The sequence below is a fragment of the Prionailurus bengalensis genome, chromosome B1, assembly GCF_016509475.1.
Source record: "Prionailurus bengalensis isolate Pbe53 chromosome B1, Fcat_Pben_1.1_paternal_pri, whole genome shotgun sequence".
Lineage (NCBI taxonomy): Eukaryota > Metazoa > Chordata > Mammalia > Carnivora > Felidae > Prionailurus > Prionailurus bengalensis.
In genome coordinates, this window is record NC_057344.1 from 241,362 (window position 1) to 256,240 (window position 14,879).

The 14,879-nt window shown below is 50.6% G+C and overlaps 1 long non-coding RNA gene across 4 annotated transcripts in view; it reads right to left on the reverse strand.

Annotated features, from left to right (window-relative positions):
- Positions 1–2,849: 2,849 nt before the first annotated feature.
- Positions 2,850–14,879, reverse strand: part of LOC122469745 — a 30,079-nt gene continuing 18,049 nt past the window's right edge. Inside the window, exons 2-4 of one of the 4 annotated variants that reach the window (XR_006293651.1) lie at positions 8,197–8,378; positions 5,856–5,912; positions 2,850–4,645 (exon numbers count right to left, since the gene is read on the reverse strand). This is a non-coding gene — a long non-coding RNA (uncharacterized LOC122469745). Of the gene's footprint in view, positions 4,646–5,855; positions 5,913–8,196; positions 9,542–14,879 lie in introns of those variants that run through there. The other 3 variants (XR_006293645.1, XR_006293633.1, XR_006293639.1) reach the window with 3 other exon arrangements.

The window sequence follows — 14,879 nt, forward strand, 5'->3', positions numbered from 1 at the left end:
GAGTGATGCCACTTCACTCTTTAATTAAAAGAGTTCAACTGGGCTAAATAGATGTTAGAGCCTGAATGACTTTAACCAATGAAATCCATTTTTACTTTTCATTTGATTCTTAATTAGGCAGAATCTTAGGTAAAATGCAAATAGTAGTGTATGTGCACCAGAGCCATAAAGGGAAAAGCCTCAGAAAAATAACCACTCTAGGTCAACCTGTGATTTTGGTATCCAACCTTCTCTTCCTGGATTGACATCTGCATCACACACACACACACACACACACACACACACACACACACACACAACTTTGAGCTGGATCTCATGATAGCATCCATAAGCATCCTTTGAGCTCCCAGGACGACTATGGCCAGCTCCTCCTGGCTGACCTTCTGCCATGTGTTCCACCCACACCCGAGGAAGTCCACACACCTGGCTTTGCAACTCACAGGGGAGGTCACAAGACAGAGTGTTGCACGGTGCTCTCTGACCAGAAGGGGGCATCACTGGCCAGCACAGGCATTACATAGGCTTCCAGGAGGACCTGACATTGGGCAGTTGCTCAGCCTGGCAGGTCTGAGTCTCCATGCCTTGCACTGCAGCCTGGGCATTCTCTGGGGCATAAAGGGTACCATGAACATTTACAGAAGGTCCAGTGAGCCCAGGATTTCCTCCTCGTACTCCTAATTTTGGCCATGCTGGACCCTGGACTTTGAGCTAACGTAGAGAACACTGAGCTGCTGAGTGCTCTGGGGAACGGAACCCCAGAGTCTGATTTGTGTGGAGTCATGAAGGAGCAGTGACAGCATCCAGCTCAGTTTCACTGTGGGGACTGAAAGCCTCAAGTATTAGCTTGTTTACTGGAAGTTAAGATCCTTGTGGGTTCAGAGTGGGGCCCTGAGAAGAAAACATTAAGTAAAAACAGTTCAGACCCTCAGTTGGGAAGCTTCCAATTGAGTAGAGGAGAACCTAGGTTTTTGGAAGTAAATTTGCACTTGAAAATGGCTTCCTCTTGTGTCAAATGGGAAATTCAGATGTTGTTTTTAATTTTCTTTCCCATTTATTTATTTTTGAGAGACAGAGAGAGACAGAGCACGAACAGGGGAGGGGCAGAGGAGAGAGAGACACGCAGAATCCGAAGCAGGCTCCAGGCTCTGAGCTGCCTGCACACAACCCTACACGGGGCTCAAACTCACAAACCTCGAGATCATGACCTGAGTTGAAGTCGGACGCTTAACTGACTGAGCCACTCAGGCACCCCAGAAATTCATATTTTTGAGAGACAAGCATACTTCCTTTTCCACATGCAACTCTGTGTGCCACAGAGGGTGTTGCCATAGCATCGATTCTGGTGTCCGTCGGGGTTAGGACTTTGTGTGACTTTGCTTCCGGAGTACATTGTGACAGGCTTCATGGAAGTCTCCCCAATGAGTCGATCAAGACCACCTCACTTGCCTTGCCTGAGGGTGCCCTCCTGGGGTTGGGTCCTCGGGAGAGTGTGCAGGACAGGCAGGAAGGAGAGGTCACACAGGGTGAGGACTCTGTTTGACCTGGTGGTTATGACTCCCCCTCACGCCTCCTGGGAGAAGAAGGCACATGAAGGAGTCCCGTGTCTGTGTGAATGACTCTCCTTTTTCATTAGACTCAGGAAATGCAGAAATCCGTATCCGAGGGAAGGCTGACGTGAACCTCCAAGGAGGTGGGGCAGATGGCGGGTGGTCACTGTGGACCAATTCTCCGAAAGTTCTTTGTGTGATCCCATTTCTCCATTCATAACTAAATGATGGTGCCACTCAGGAATCTGGTGCTTGGCAAGTGCTTGGATTTCAGCATAAGAAACCTCAGGGAAGGACAACATCTCCTACAACACACATGCTTCTCTTCACCTGCGTCTGGGGATGAGCTCCTCTCCAGTTGATTCTGCTGAGATCCCCTCCCCGGGGGAGAAGACGGGAAAACCCTGAAAACGCTTGTCCAACTCTGACACAGTGCCCAGTGCTTTCCTGCCCCTAGCACTTGTCACTCTCCCTCCAGCCCAAGGGTCTGTGAAAATGCCCCACCTTTTGTTTGGGGTTTCCTCAACAGTGAGACCAAGCCCACATTTGTGTTCACCCGATCCGTGATCTGTACAACATCCCAGGTGATGAGGAATAGAACGGGGTGGGGGGTGGGGGAGTCAGAACTTCTGCGGCTAAGGCTCTTGCTTGTGCCACCACAATAAGTCATTATAGGCTTAACTCTTTCATTTTTGACTTGATGCTTTGTCTGCTACTCTGACACCTGGCAACTCAGATGTCTCTCCCCAAGGTCAGCTCAGCTCCTGCCAGGAGAAACACATGAACTGTCCTGGGCCGTGGGGATGAAGAGACGGTGAAATGAGTTCCATGATGGGACTGTGAAAAGGGATGAAGCATCACGTGGGCTGGCAGAGGGTGTAGGCACAGGGAACGCAGACTTTTGAGACTGTCAAGAACTGCTGGCAGAGGGATTAGAAAAACACGACGACAGACATGGGTCACCGGCACAGGGGTTGTAAATACACAGAGGAGGACATGGCGTGGCGATCCTGGAGAACAGATGTGGGCTGCGGGCACATGGGGTGGAGGCCCCGGAGGGCACACACGGCCGACAGCACAGGATTTGAGGAGACAAGAGGGAAGACATAGGACTCAACTAAATCAGTGCTTAGGCGTCCATTTAGAGACTGACATGGACACGGCTGAATACAGGCAAGACTCAGATCCGTCATGTTGGTTTCCTTCTGAGGAAGTAAGAAAAAAAAAAATACAAACGCTGGAATAATACAGAAGGAAGAAAATAATAAAGAGGATAAAATAATGACACAGAAAGAGACAATATAAAAATAAACAAGGGGGAAGTTGGTATGGTTAATAATAATATTCATAAACCGGTAGCAAACGTGCTAAGGAACAGAAATGGAGAGTAAACCAGACTACTGATACGAGGTAGTCCAGATATTCTCTACAGAACCTACAGACATGGACAAGACCAGGACACATTCTGCCCATAACCAGCCCACTTCTCTGCAGGGTCCCTCTCATGGAGCACCGCTTCTTCCCAGGCCACAAGCCCAGGATCCCCACGTAAATGCGCAGTGAGAGGGCACACCCTGGCCAAGTTCCCCCATATCATGTTAAAATCTATCTACAACATGATTCTTTGATATACATACATATATACTGTGATGGATTCCCACAGTCAAGCTAATTAACACATAGACCACCAGTTGGAAATCCGAGTAGAACTTTTGACTTCCCCAGAACTGAGCCACTAATAGCCTAGTGTTGCCTGGAAGCCTTCCCGATAACATAATCGGTCAGTGATCACGTATCTGTAGGGTACGTGTGTTACACACTGTATTTCTACAACGAAGTAAGCTAGAGAAAAGAAATCAATATTGAGAAAATATAAGGAAAATACATTTATAACGTTTTACTGTATTGAAAAAAAGCCACAGGTAAGTGGTCCCATGCAATTCAAACCTGTGTTGTTCAAGGGTCGACTGTGTGTGTGTACACACATACGTACACACATACATAGGTACATACACGTTTGTGTGTACGTGTGGGGTCTTCTCCCACAGCATCCAAACAGGCCTGTGCTTGTCTACGCAACCAAGAAGACATCTACCCTGGGCCCTATTCTCACAAGTCAGCTGCCGGGAAAGAAACCTGGTATGAGACCCATGCGCCCTACAGGGTCTCCCATCAAAAAACCTGAACTGAGCTTCACCTCACTTCAGGGACAAAAAAAGAAGACAGGAAGTGGCTGTCACCGATGCCCTTCTGCCAGCACCCAAGCACTTTGGCCAGGATCTTGCCCTCATCATCATGCTGACACACAACAGGCCTCAAGTTTGCTCCCGTGACGTTCCCCTGGCTGCCTCTAAACCACATAGCCTGAGCCAGTCCTAACCCAACAGACACAAATCAAGTGTCATAATATGCCCTCAACACTGAACTCACATCCTGCTGCATGTATACGGGGCCAGGACTCTTAAGCTCAGCCTCGAGGCATCCGGCAAGAGATTTGACCAGATGCCCGTCCAGACGCGCCTAAAGCCCCCAAATAAACTAAGACACATTCCATGCCAGATCACCCAGGAGAGCACTCAGAGACCTGATCTGGAGGCTGTCCAGACTCTCCAGTTTCTGTCCACTACAAACGGACTTGGACCAAAAGCAACACCCCACTTGACCAGGAAGACACCAGCCCAGGTCCTGACCACTGACCTCTGGCCTCCAGGCAACAAGGCCTCCCCTGGAATGCTGTCTATACCTGTACCGTGCCTCCTCCTCATTCACCACCCAGCCATGTTCTTGGCCGTCCCTCAGCATGGTCGTCACTGGATAAGACAATGGTTGATGGAGCTCCAGATTCAATGGCGGCTCTCATTCCATCCTCCTGGGAAGCAGGAGCCCTCAGTTTCTTGTTTGCAGACACTGTCCCTCTGTCCCCTCAAGGGTCCTCTGTGAAGACCTCTGGTCTCCTCTCTGAGAAGGACTGGGAGCGAGTGACTTGAGGGGACTGTGAGCGAGTTGACAGGAGGAAGATATACGAACAGCTGTTTCTGGTTGTTCAGTGCTTCCTCAGCTGCGGTATGTGTGCAAATGGCGGAATACTGCAGATAATGCTTGGGGGCACACACACAGACACTGCATGTTTAGTCACGTAAACTTAAATTGTATCTATGTAAACGGAACTTATTAAACTGGCATATAAATTATTTTTAAATTAATGAATTTTATTAAAAATGAGTCAAGGGGCGCCTGGGTGGCGCAGTCGGTTAAGCGTCTGACTTCAGCCAGGTCACGATCTCGCGGTCCGTGGGTTCGAGCCCCGCATCGGGCTCTGGGCTGATGGCTCGGAGCCTGGAGCCTGTTTCCGATTCTGTGTCTCCCTCTCTCTCTGCCCCTCCCCCGTTCAAGCTCTGTCTCTCTCTGTCCCAAAAATTTAAAAAAAAAAAAAAAAAAAAAAAAGAGTCAAGTTGTGTGAGTAGGTTTTAAACTGTAATGTAAAGAGAATACTATGAAATTCACCTGCATGTGGTCTGCAAATGATTAAATTTTGATACAATCTGGGAAAAGGACCCATCTATATGGTGTGCGTCTTTTCAGCAGTGTCCTCTCCAGAGACAAGAATTTTTGACTCTGCTGAAGTGTTTCAGTGGAGACCATGGTGGGGAATACTCCACTGTCTGGTACAGTTTGATTATTAACCACCATTGAAACTGTGTCTTTTAAAAGTTATTTCACTATCAATAAAATTCTTACAAATATGATACACTGTACAAGTATTTTAACTTTGAAGCATTGGAGATCATTTTGTAAATCATTTTCACTCATCAAAGTTTATTTATCTGAGAATAAAAAGGAGCTTGGTAGGACCTGTGTCTTATTAAAAACACTAAACCTTAGGCACAATTCAGCCCCAATGCATCAAGATACGCATATAAACAATATCCCTAAGTGGATCTTACGTATATTAAATTGTGAAAAGCACTGTGTGCAAACCGACTGGCGGGTTTTCTCTGTTGGGTTTTAAAACGTTTTGTTCCCTAGCCACTGCCCTAAAGATACCAATCATTTCTTGTTGGTTTGTTTGTTGGTTTGTTTTGAGGCCTGGGCCTTGAGGTTTGAAGTCTCCACATGATGGTTACGGGCAGCAAAATGTGAGAGCCACTGGAGTTGGTGGTGAAAATACTGCAGCACACGCATGCTGTCTATATTTTCTAACTTTGGAAAATCCCTAACGAGCATCAAGAAAAGTTGTGTGGCTCTGGATGACAAGGATTTCCTTCTGAAGAGCAAGTAACTTCTCCTTCCTCCCTGTCTAGCACTTACCTCAAAGGTGCTTTGGTCTTTGGACGGGAATTTTGTCCATCACGTGCAGGCTGCCTCCTGTAGAGCAAGAAAACGTCCGTGAAAAACACGGGCAAAGGAAAGAAACCCAAGGCTGGACCAGCCCCAAATCCACTGTAACCCATGCAATGGTCCAGTCCCCGCGTTGCTTGGGTCACGGGCTGTTTATGTTTCGTGCCAGACGGTGCTCTCGTCGTCTAAATCCTGCCATTACTGTTTCGCGGCTTTTCGCAAAAGCAAAGTAGCATGGCTCTTCATTTCGGGCAATAATGAAAGGGCCTGGAAAAGCACAGGAAATTCCTCTCCCTTCTGGAATCTTTTAACGACCACTGGAGTTAAAGCATTTTAGGGTCTGGTTGGCTCAGTCGGTTAAGCGTCTGACTTCAGCTCAGGTCATGATCTCACGACTCATAGGTTCGAGCCCCGCATCCGGCTCTGTGCTGACAGCTCAGAGCCTGGAGCCTGCTTTGGATTCTGCGTCTCCCTCTCTCTCTCTGCCCCTCCCCCACTCACACTCTGCCTCTCTCTTTTTCAAAAATAAATAAACATTAAAAAAAAAAACTTGAAGGGGCGCCTGGGTGGCTCAGTCGGTTAAGCGTCCGGCTTCGGCTCAGGTCATGATCTCACGGTTGTGACTTCCAGCCGGGTGTCGGACTCTGTGCTGACAGCTCGGAGCCTGGAGCCTGCTTCCGATTCCGTGTCTCCCTCTCTCTCTGCCCCTCCCCCACTCATGCTCTGTCTCTCTCTGCCTCAGACATGAATAAACATTGAAAAAAGTTTAAAAACAAAAAACAAAAAAACCTTGAAATGCTCATGTAAAAGAATAGACATCCATAACAACTATGCCTGGAACTACTGAAAAGCTAATGTTTCCTTAGTTAACAACAGAGTGACTTATTTCCGGAAAAATACATACTTTAAACGTCTCCATACGAGACACACAATATTCAGAAATAGAGAAAAAAATCATAAATCTCTCATATATTTCAAATTATAATAATGGGAGCAAAGATGTGAAAAGATTAAAATACTTTAGAACGGTTCAAGCAAATTGTGGAATGCCATCATCATTCCTCATTTAGAATTCATAAGTCATCTGGACAAGTTCGTTTTCAATACATTTTTTCTTTTTTTTAAGTGTATTTTTGAGAGCGATAGAGCGAGCTATGTGTGTGCACACACAAGTGGGGCAGGGGGAGAGGGAGAAGGAGAGGAGGATGGGGAGAGGGAGAGAGGGAGGGAGGGGGGGGAGAGAGAAGGAGAGAGAGAGAGAGAGAGAGAGAGAGAGAGGGAGAGAGAGAGAATCTCAACCAGACTCCGCACTATCAGCACAGAGCTCCATGAGGGTATCGAACCCACAAACGGAGAGATCATGATTATCAGCTGAAATCAAGAGGCTGAAGCTTAACCAACTGAGCCACCCAAGCACCCCATCACCTGTACAAATTCTAAACAGGATAAAGCAAATGTAAAGAAGAAAGGAGTTCCAGGCCATGTAGGAGCCCCGGGCAGTGCCTCTGCCTCCTGCGTGGACATGGAGTCTGGTTCCACAGTCTCTCAGCCTGGGCTGCCGGGAGGGTTGTTGGGGGGGGGGGGAGGGGCGGGTGTGCTCACAAGCTGGCTTCCCCCCCCCACCCCCGCTCTACCTGCTCCATCCCCTCGCCCACTGGCTGCGGCCACCAATGTCCCCCTGTTCTACCCCTGGTGCCCCCGTGGCCCAGGCCACAACCGACAGCCCTTTACGCTCTTCCTGCTGGATGCCGCTGTCCACCGGGGTCCCGAGCCACCACAGAACCCCTGCTTCTCCTGCTCCACGTCCCCAGCCACCCGGGTCCCCGGCCCCCACAGCCCCCCTTCTCTCATCCGCTCGACGCCCCCGCCCTCCAGGGTCCCCGGCTACCAAACCCAGCTGCTCTCAACCCACTCGCAGCAAACACTTAGAAAAAGCAGTTTGTGACATAAGCCCTTTCCAAGCGGTTGAGAAAGAAACATCTCAGCCCTTATCACGTGTCCTCCCAACTGCATGCTTTGACTTGAAAGTAGCTGAAGTACTTAACTTGCAGAACAGAAGCGGCCCGGCACACCTGCGTGGACGCCCCGAGACTCCCCGCGCGGGACCGGACGGGACGGACCGGAAACGCCGCGCCCGGAGCGGAAGCAAGTGCCGAGAGCGCACACACTGGCCCCGCCCCCCCAGCTCACCAAGCCCCGCGACCCCGCGACCCCGCGACCCCGCGACCCCGCGACCCAGCGACCCCGCGACCCCGCGACCCCGCGACCCCGCGACCCCGCGACCCGGAGGCGCTCTCTGGCAAGACCGCACCTGCTCGCGAGTGTGAGCTTCTGGCCTCTGGCTGAGCTCCGCGCTTCGCGGCCCCATCCCGCCTGAGTCCTGGGCTGGGAGAGGCGAGGGTCCCGGATGCCTTGCCGCTGCTTATGCCTGCTAGGGTGTGTTTACGTTCCGGCCGGGAACGCTCCCCTCGGGGGACTGTCTTGATTGTGTCCCTATGAACGCGGGGCTGGGAGCGGGACTGAGGGGAGCGGGCGGGGGAGGGGGTATAGAGGGGTGACCGTCCCTGTGAGTGTGGTGGCGCGCGCTGGAAAGGGAGGGGGGAGGGGGGAGGGGGTGAGGAGGGGGGATGGGCCCCTGTGAACCTGAGGGCGGGGAACCCGGCGGGGGCGGGGGTGACGAGGGGTGACGGGTCCCCGTGAATGCGGGTGTCGGTGGGTGGGGGAGACCCGGTGGGAGAAGGGGTGAAGAGGGGGGACAGGTCCCTGTGCACATAGGTGTGGGCGCGCGCGGGGTCTGGGCCGGGGCCGGGGCGAAGAGGTGTGAAGGGTCACCGGTGTCAACGCGGTGGTGTGCACGGGGAAGGGAGGATGGACGGCGTGGGGGTAATGAGGGGCGGCAGCTTGCAGAGCATGCTGGTCCCCTGGTCTTGACAGCACACTTGGATAGCAAGGGACAGGTGAAGTGAGCAAGAAGCAGTGGGTCCAGTGAGAACAGAAGGACAGGGCGTTAGTGTAGTCACGGAGTGGGGAGACTAGGAGAAGGGGAGACGGAAGGAAAGGAAGATAGGTACCAACATCTTGACGGTTTTTCACCTTCCACATTGACTGTGTCATACTCAGGTGTGAGGCGTCAACAGTTACCTGCTCTTTATGGTGAAAATATTCTTTGGAACTTAATTTTACACCGTTTCAATGTGCATGCGTTAAGGATAGTGGCTTTTATATTTTTAGCTGTATTTATTTTTGTGTGAGAGAGAGCGCTTTCGTGCACAAGGGACAGGCAGAGAGAGAGGGAGAGAGAGAATCTCAAGCAGGTTCCAGGCTCAGTGCAGAGCCCGAACTGAGGCTTCATCCCACGATGGTGAGGTTGTGACCTGAGCTGAAATCAAGAGTTGGAAGCATAACTGACGCGGCCAGCCAGGTGCCCCTAGTTTTTATTTTTGTATAAACAGTCAAAATTCTGTTTAACCAGCTTGTATAATAAATTTCCTTCACGTGGCCTAAGTAAGTTAAGGGGGGCTCCCGGGTGGCACAGTCATTTAAACATCCAAGTTTGGCTCAGGGCATGATCTTACTGTTCCTGGGTTCCAGCCCTGTTTCATGCTCTGTGCTCAAAGTTCAGAGACTGGAACCTGCTTCAGATCTTGTGTCACTCTCTCTCTCTTTCTGCCCCACTCCTGCTCGCCTTGTGTCTATTATCTCTCAAAAATAAAAACATTTAAAAATTTGAATTCAAATTTGTTGACATACAATGTAGTCTTGGCTTCAGGACTATAATCCAATGACTAATCTCTTACATATAACACCCACTGCTCATCCCAAGAAGTGCCCTCTTTAATGCCCATCAACCATTTAGGTCATCCCTCCACCCACCTTCACTCCAGCAACCCTCTGTGTTTTAGAGTCTATGATGTTTTGCCTGCCTTTCTTTGTATCTTATTTTTCCTGCCCTTCCCCTATGTTCATCTGTTTTGTTTTTAAATTCCCCATATGAGTGAAATCTTATGATATTTATCTTTTCTGAATGACTTATTTTCCTTAGCATAATACATTCTGCCTCCATCCACATTGTTCCACATGGCAAGATTTTATTCTTTTAGATTGCTGAGCAGTATTCCATTGTCTATATCTACCACATCTTCTTTATCCATTCTCCAATGCAGGAAAGAGCCCAAATGTCCATAGGAGCCTATAACTGGTGCAGGATTATTCAGCATGGAACATGGAAAGTCGTCATACCATTTCCAAAGGAGGAATGAAGCTGCACAATGGGGATGATGAGGCCAAACATAAGCTTGGCCCACTCCATAGGCTGGCACTTGAACCTAAAGACTAAGCCTGACCTGCACCCTAACATGCACCCTCAACTCAGCTCTCTGAGACCTCTGAGCTGCTGCAATTTCAGCACCTGGCACCTCTTGGGACCTAACTGTAACCCTACCCAGGGCTCTGGACTTAAGGCAGCCCACCATTGAGGTCTGAGGAAAGAATGGATTTGGGGCCAAAAACCAGTGTGTTTTTCAGCATGGACGCCCGAATTTCTCCATGACACTTCCATGGCCAGGATGGAGGTGCGTGAGGGGAATCTGAGCTGCAACCTAACCCTCTCCCACACAGTCTTCTGGCTCCTGAACCCAAACTCTAAGCCTGAATCGCTGCCTACCATGCGCCCTCCACCCAACCCTCCAGGGAGATCACTGCACTGCCAGTGACTCTGCCCCTGACACCTCTGGGGATCTAACCCTAACCCTAGCTCAGGCTCTTTCTCGAAGGGGGCCCACATCCTATGACAGGGGAAAAATCTTTGGGACCTATGAGTGGTGCACAATTATTCAGCAAGGAACCCAGGAGTCGGCCATGACACTTCCAGGGTAAGAATGGAGCTGCTGAAGGGGATCCAAGACCAAAATTGAAGCCTGGAACATACCAGCCACCCCCTCCCCACACATTCTAAGGGTGTCCTACACCCTAACAGGTGCCCTCAACTCAGGCCTCCAGGGACATCACTAAACTGGTGTTACTTCATGCCCTGGCACCTCCAGGGACCTAACCCTAATCCTAGCCCAGGCCTTTCCTCACATGGCCCACCTGCTAGGTCTGAGGAAAGAACACATCTGGGGCCCATGACTGGCACAGGATTAATCTGCAAGGAACCCAGACACGATAACATTTCCAAGGCAGGGATGGAAGCCTGGCCCACACGATTGGCTGGCCCAATAAGCCAAAGCCCAAGCCTGACCCACACCATAACACTCACCCTCAATTCAGTCCTCCAGGACTGTGCTGTTAGTGGTTCAGCCCTTGGTGCCTCTCAGGACCTAACCCGAACCCTAGCCTGGATTCTGGCCCTATGGGGGGCCCACCATTGAGGTCTGGGAAAGAATGGATTTGGGATCAATGACCAACACGGAATATGTCAGCATGGAAGCCAGAATTTCACCATGACATTTCCATGGCCAGGATGGTGCTGCAGGAGGGGATCCTGCGACCTTGCCTAACCCTGGCCAACACCATCTTTTGGCTCCTGAATCCAAACCCTAAGCCTGACCCACACTTGAACATGTGCCCTTCACTCAGCCCTCCAGGGAGATAACTGCACTGTTGGTGGTTCTGCCCCTGGCACTTACTGGTTGCCAAACCTACCCCTACCCATGGCTCTGGTTCGAAGGGGACCCACCTCCTAGGTCTGAGAAAAGAACAGACCACCAGGGGCCCATGCAGGGTGCCAAAATATTTAGTGAGAAACCCAGAATTGACCATAATATTTAGAGGGCATGAGCGGAGCTTCAGAAGTGGATCCAGGCCCCAAACCTCAGCCTGGAACACGCTATCAGCTGTCCACTGCATCCAAACCCTATGCCTGTCCCGCATCCTAACAGTTTCCCTCAATTCAGTCCTCCAGGGAGATCATTGCACTGGTGATCATGGTTCAGCCCCTGAAACCTCCTGGGACCCAACCCTAACCCTAGCCACAGCTTTTTCCCTATGGGGGCCCAATTCCTAGGTCTGAGAACAGAACAGATTTGGAGCCTATAAGTGGTACAGGATTATTCACCATGGAATTTGGAAAATCGCCATGCCATTTGCAAAGCAGGGATGGAGCTGCACAAGGTGGGAATCCTGAGGTCCAACCTAAGCTTAGCCTACACCATAGGCTGGGCCTTGAACCCAAAGACTTAAGCCTGACCCGTACCCTAACATGCGCCCTACTGCAGCCCTTGGGGGAGACCACTGCATGGCTGGGGGTTCATCCCCGGGTGCCTCCTGGGACCTAACCCGTAACACTAAGCCTAACCCTAAACCCTAACCCTCCTTAGAGGAATTTCCTCATAACTGTGTACCCTCCCCCCATCTCATATGGACCCACTCTCCAAAGAGTGATCTCATACCTGCGTCCCCTTTGGTCATCGCAGGTGTACCCTTCACCCATAGAGTGATGTCCTCATAACTGTGCCCCTTCCCCTCCACTCCCTCAACCCAGTGACTCATACCTGTCACATCCCCTCATCTCAGGTGGACCTCCCTCCATAGAGAGATGTACTCATACCTATCTATGTCCTTTACACTCCTCTAGGGTGGATCCTCCCTCTGTAGTGTGATGTCCTCAAACCTGCATCCCCTTCCCTCATCTCAGTGGACCCTCCCTCCATAGAGTGATTTCCTCATACCTGCTTCCACACCCCTCATCTCAGTGGCCTGTCTCTAGTGATGTCCTCATACCTGTGTCCCCTCCCCTCCTCTCCCTGCACACAGTGACTCCTCATATAAGTGTCACCTCACCTCATCTCAGGTGGACCTCCCTCCACAGGGTGACTTCCTCATACCTTTTTCTCCTCCCCTCCCCAAAGCTCCCTCCACACAGTGACTCCTGTGTCCCCAGTCTTTATCTCAGGTAGACACCTCCAGAGTGTTGTCCTCATACTTGCATCCACTCCTTTCATCTCAGGTGGCATCCCTCCAAACAGTGACATCCTCATAACTGCTTCCCTTCCCCTCAATTCAGGTGGACCCCTTTTCCATAGACTGATGTCCTCATACCTACAGACCCCAACTTCACCTCATATGGACCCACCCTCCATTGAATGATGTCCTCCTGTGTCCCCTCGTCTCAGGTGAACACACCCTCCATAGTGTGATGTCCTCACACCAGCATGCCCTCTGCTAATCTCAGGTGGACCCTCACTTGATAGACTGTATTCTCATACCTGCGTCTCCTTCTCTCCCCTCTGCTCCCCCCACACAGTGACTTTCCATACCTGTCCCCTCTCCTCATCTCAGGTGGACCCTACCTCCACTGAGGGATATCCTCATACCTTCTTTCCCTCCACTCCATTCAGGTGGATCTGCCCTCCATAGAGTGACTACTCATACCTGTGTCCCCTGACCTCATCTCAGGTGGACCCTTGTTCCATAGAGTGATGTCCTCATACTTGCGTCCTCTCCCCTCATCTCAGGTGAACCTTCTCTCAAGAGTGGTGTCCTGGGATGCCTGGGTGGCTCAGTTAAGTGTGTGGCTTAGGTCATGATCTCGCAGTTCATGGGTTCAAACCCTACATTGGGCTCTGTGCTAACAACTCAGAGCCTAAAGCCTACTTTGGATTCTGTCTCCCTCTCTCTTTGCCTCTCCCCTGCTTACACTCTGTCTCTCTCAAAAATTAAACTTTTTTTTTTTTAATTTTAAAAAATAGAGTGATGTCCTCTACATGGGTCTACTCCCCTAATCTCAGGTGAACCGTTCCACCACACAGTGAGTCCTTATACCTGCATCCCTTCACCACATCTCAGGTGGACCATTGCTCCATTTAGTGACTCCTCATACCTACATCCCTTCTCCTCACCTCAGGTCGACCCTCCCTCCATAGAGTGATGTTCTCCTATCTGCATCTCTTCCTCTAATCTCAGGTGGGACCTCCCACCTTAGAGTGGCGTCCTCCTACCTGTGTCCCCTCCTCTCAATGCAGGTGGGCCCTTAGTCCATACAGTGATGTCCTCACACCTGGGTCCCCTCCCTTCACCTCAAGTGCACCCTACATCCATTAAGTGATATCATCATAACTGCATCCCTTCTCCTCATTGCCAGTAGACCCTCCCTCCATAAAGTGATATTTTCACACTGGCCTCCCCTCCCCTTATCTCAGATCATGCTCCCTCCACAGGGTGATGTCCTCATACTTGCATAACTTCCCTTTATCTCAGGTGTACATACACTGATGTCCTTATAACTACATCTTCTCCCCTCAAGTGGACCCTCCATCCATATAGTGATGTCCTCGTACCTGCCTCCTCTCCCCTCGTCGCAGGTGGACCCTCCCTCCATTGAGTGAATTCCTCATACCTAAGTCCCCTCCACTCAGCTCCATTCATAGTGTGACTCCTCATAACTGCCTCATCTCCCCTACATCTCTATAGAGGTGTACCATCCTCTATAGTGTTCTGTGCTCATACCTGCCTTTGTTCCCCTAATCATTGGTGAATCCTCCCTCCATAGTGTGATGTCCTCATACTTGCATCCTCTCCCCTCATTTCAGTTGGCCCTCTCTCCATAGAGTAATGTCCTTATGCCTGGGTAAACACCGCTAATCTCTGTTGACAACCCCTTCATACAGCGATGTCCTCATACCTCTGTGTACCTTCTTCTCAGGTGGACCCCCCTCCATAGAGTGATGTCCTCATAACTGCATCCCTTGCCCTCATCTCAGGTGGACCTTTCCTCCAGAGTGATGCCCTCACACTTGCGTCTCCTCACCTCATCACAGGTGGATCTTCCCTCCATAGAGTGATGTCCTCATACCTGTGTCCCCTCCCCTCATCTCAGGTGGACCTTCTACCATAGAGTGATGTCCTCATATATTCATTACTTCCCCTCATTTCAGATGTCCATAGATGGATATCCTCTTACCTTCATCCCCTCCCCTCATCTCAGGTGGACATTCCCTCCATAGAGTGATGTTCTCATACCTGCGTCCCTTCTCCTCATCTCCTGGTACCCTCCCT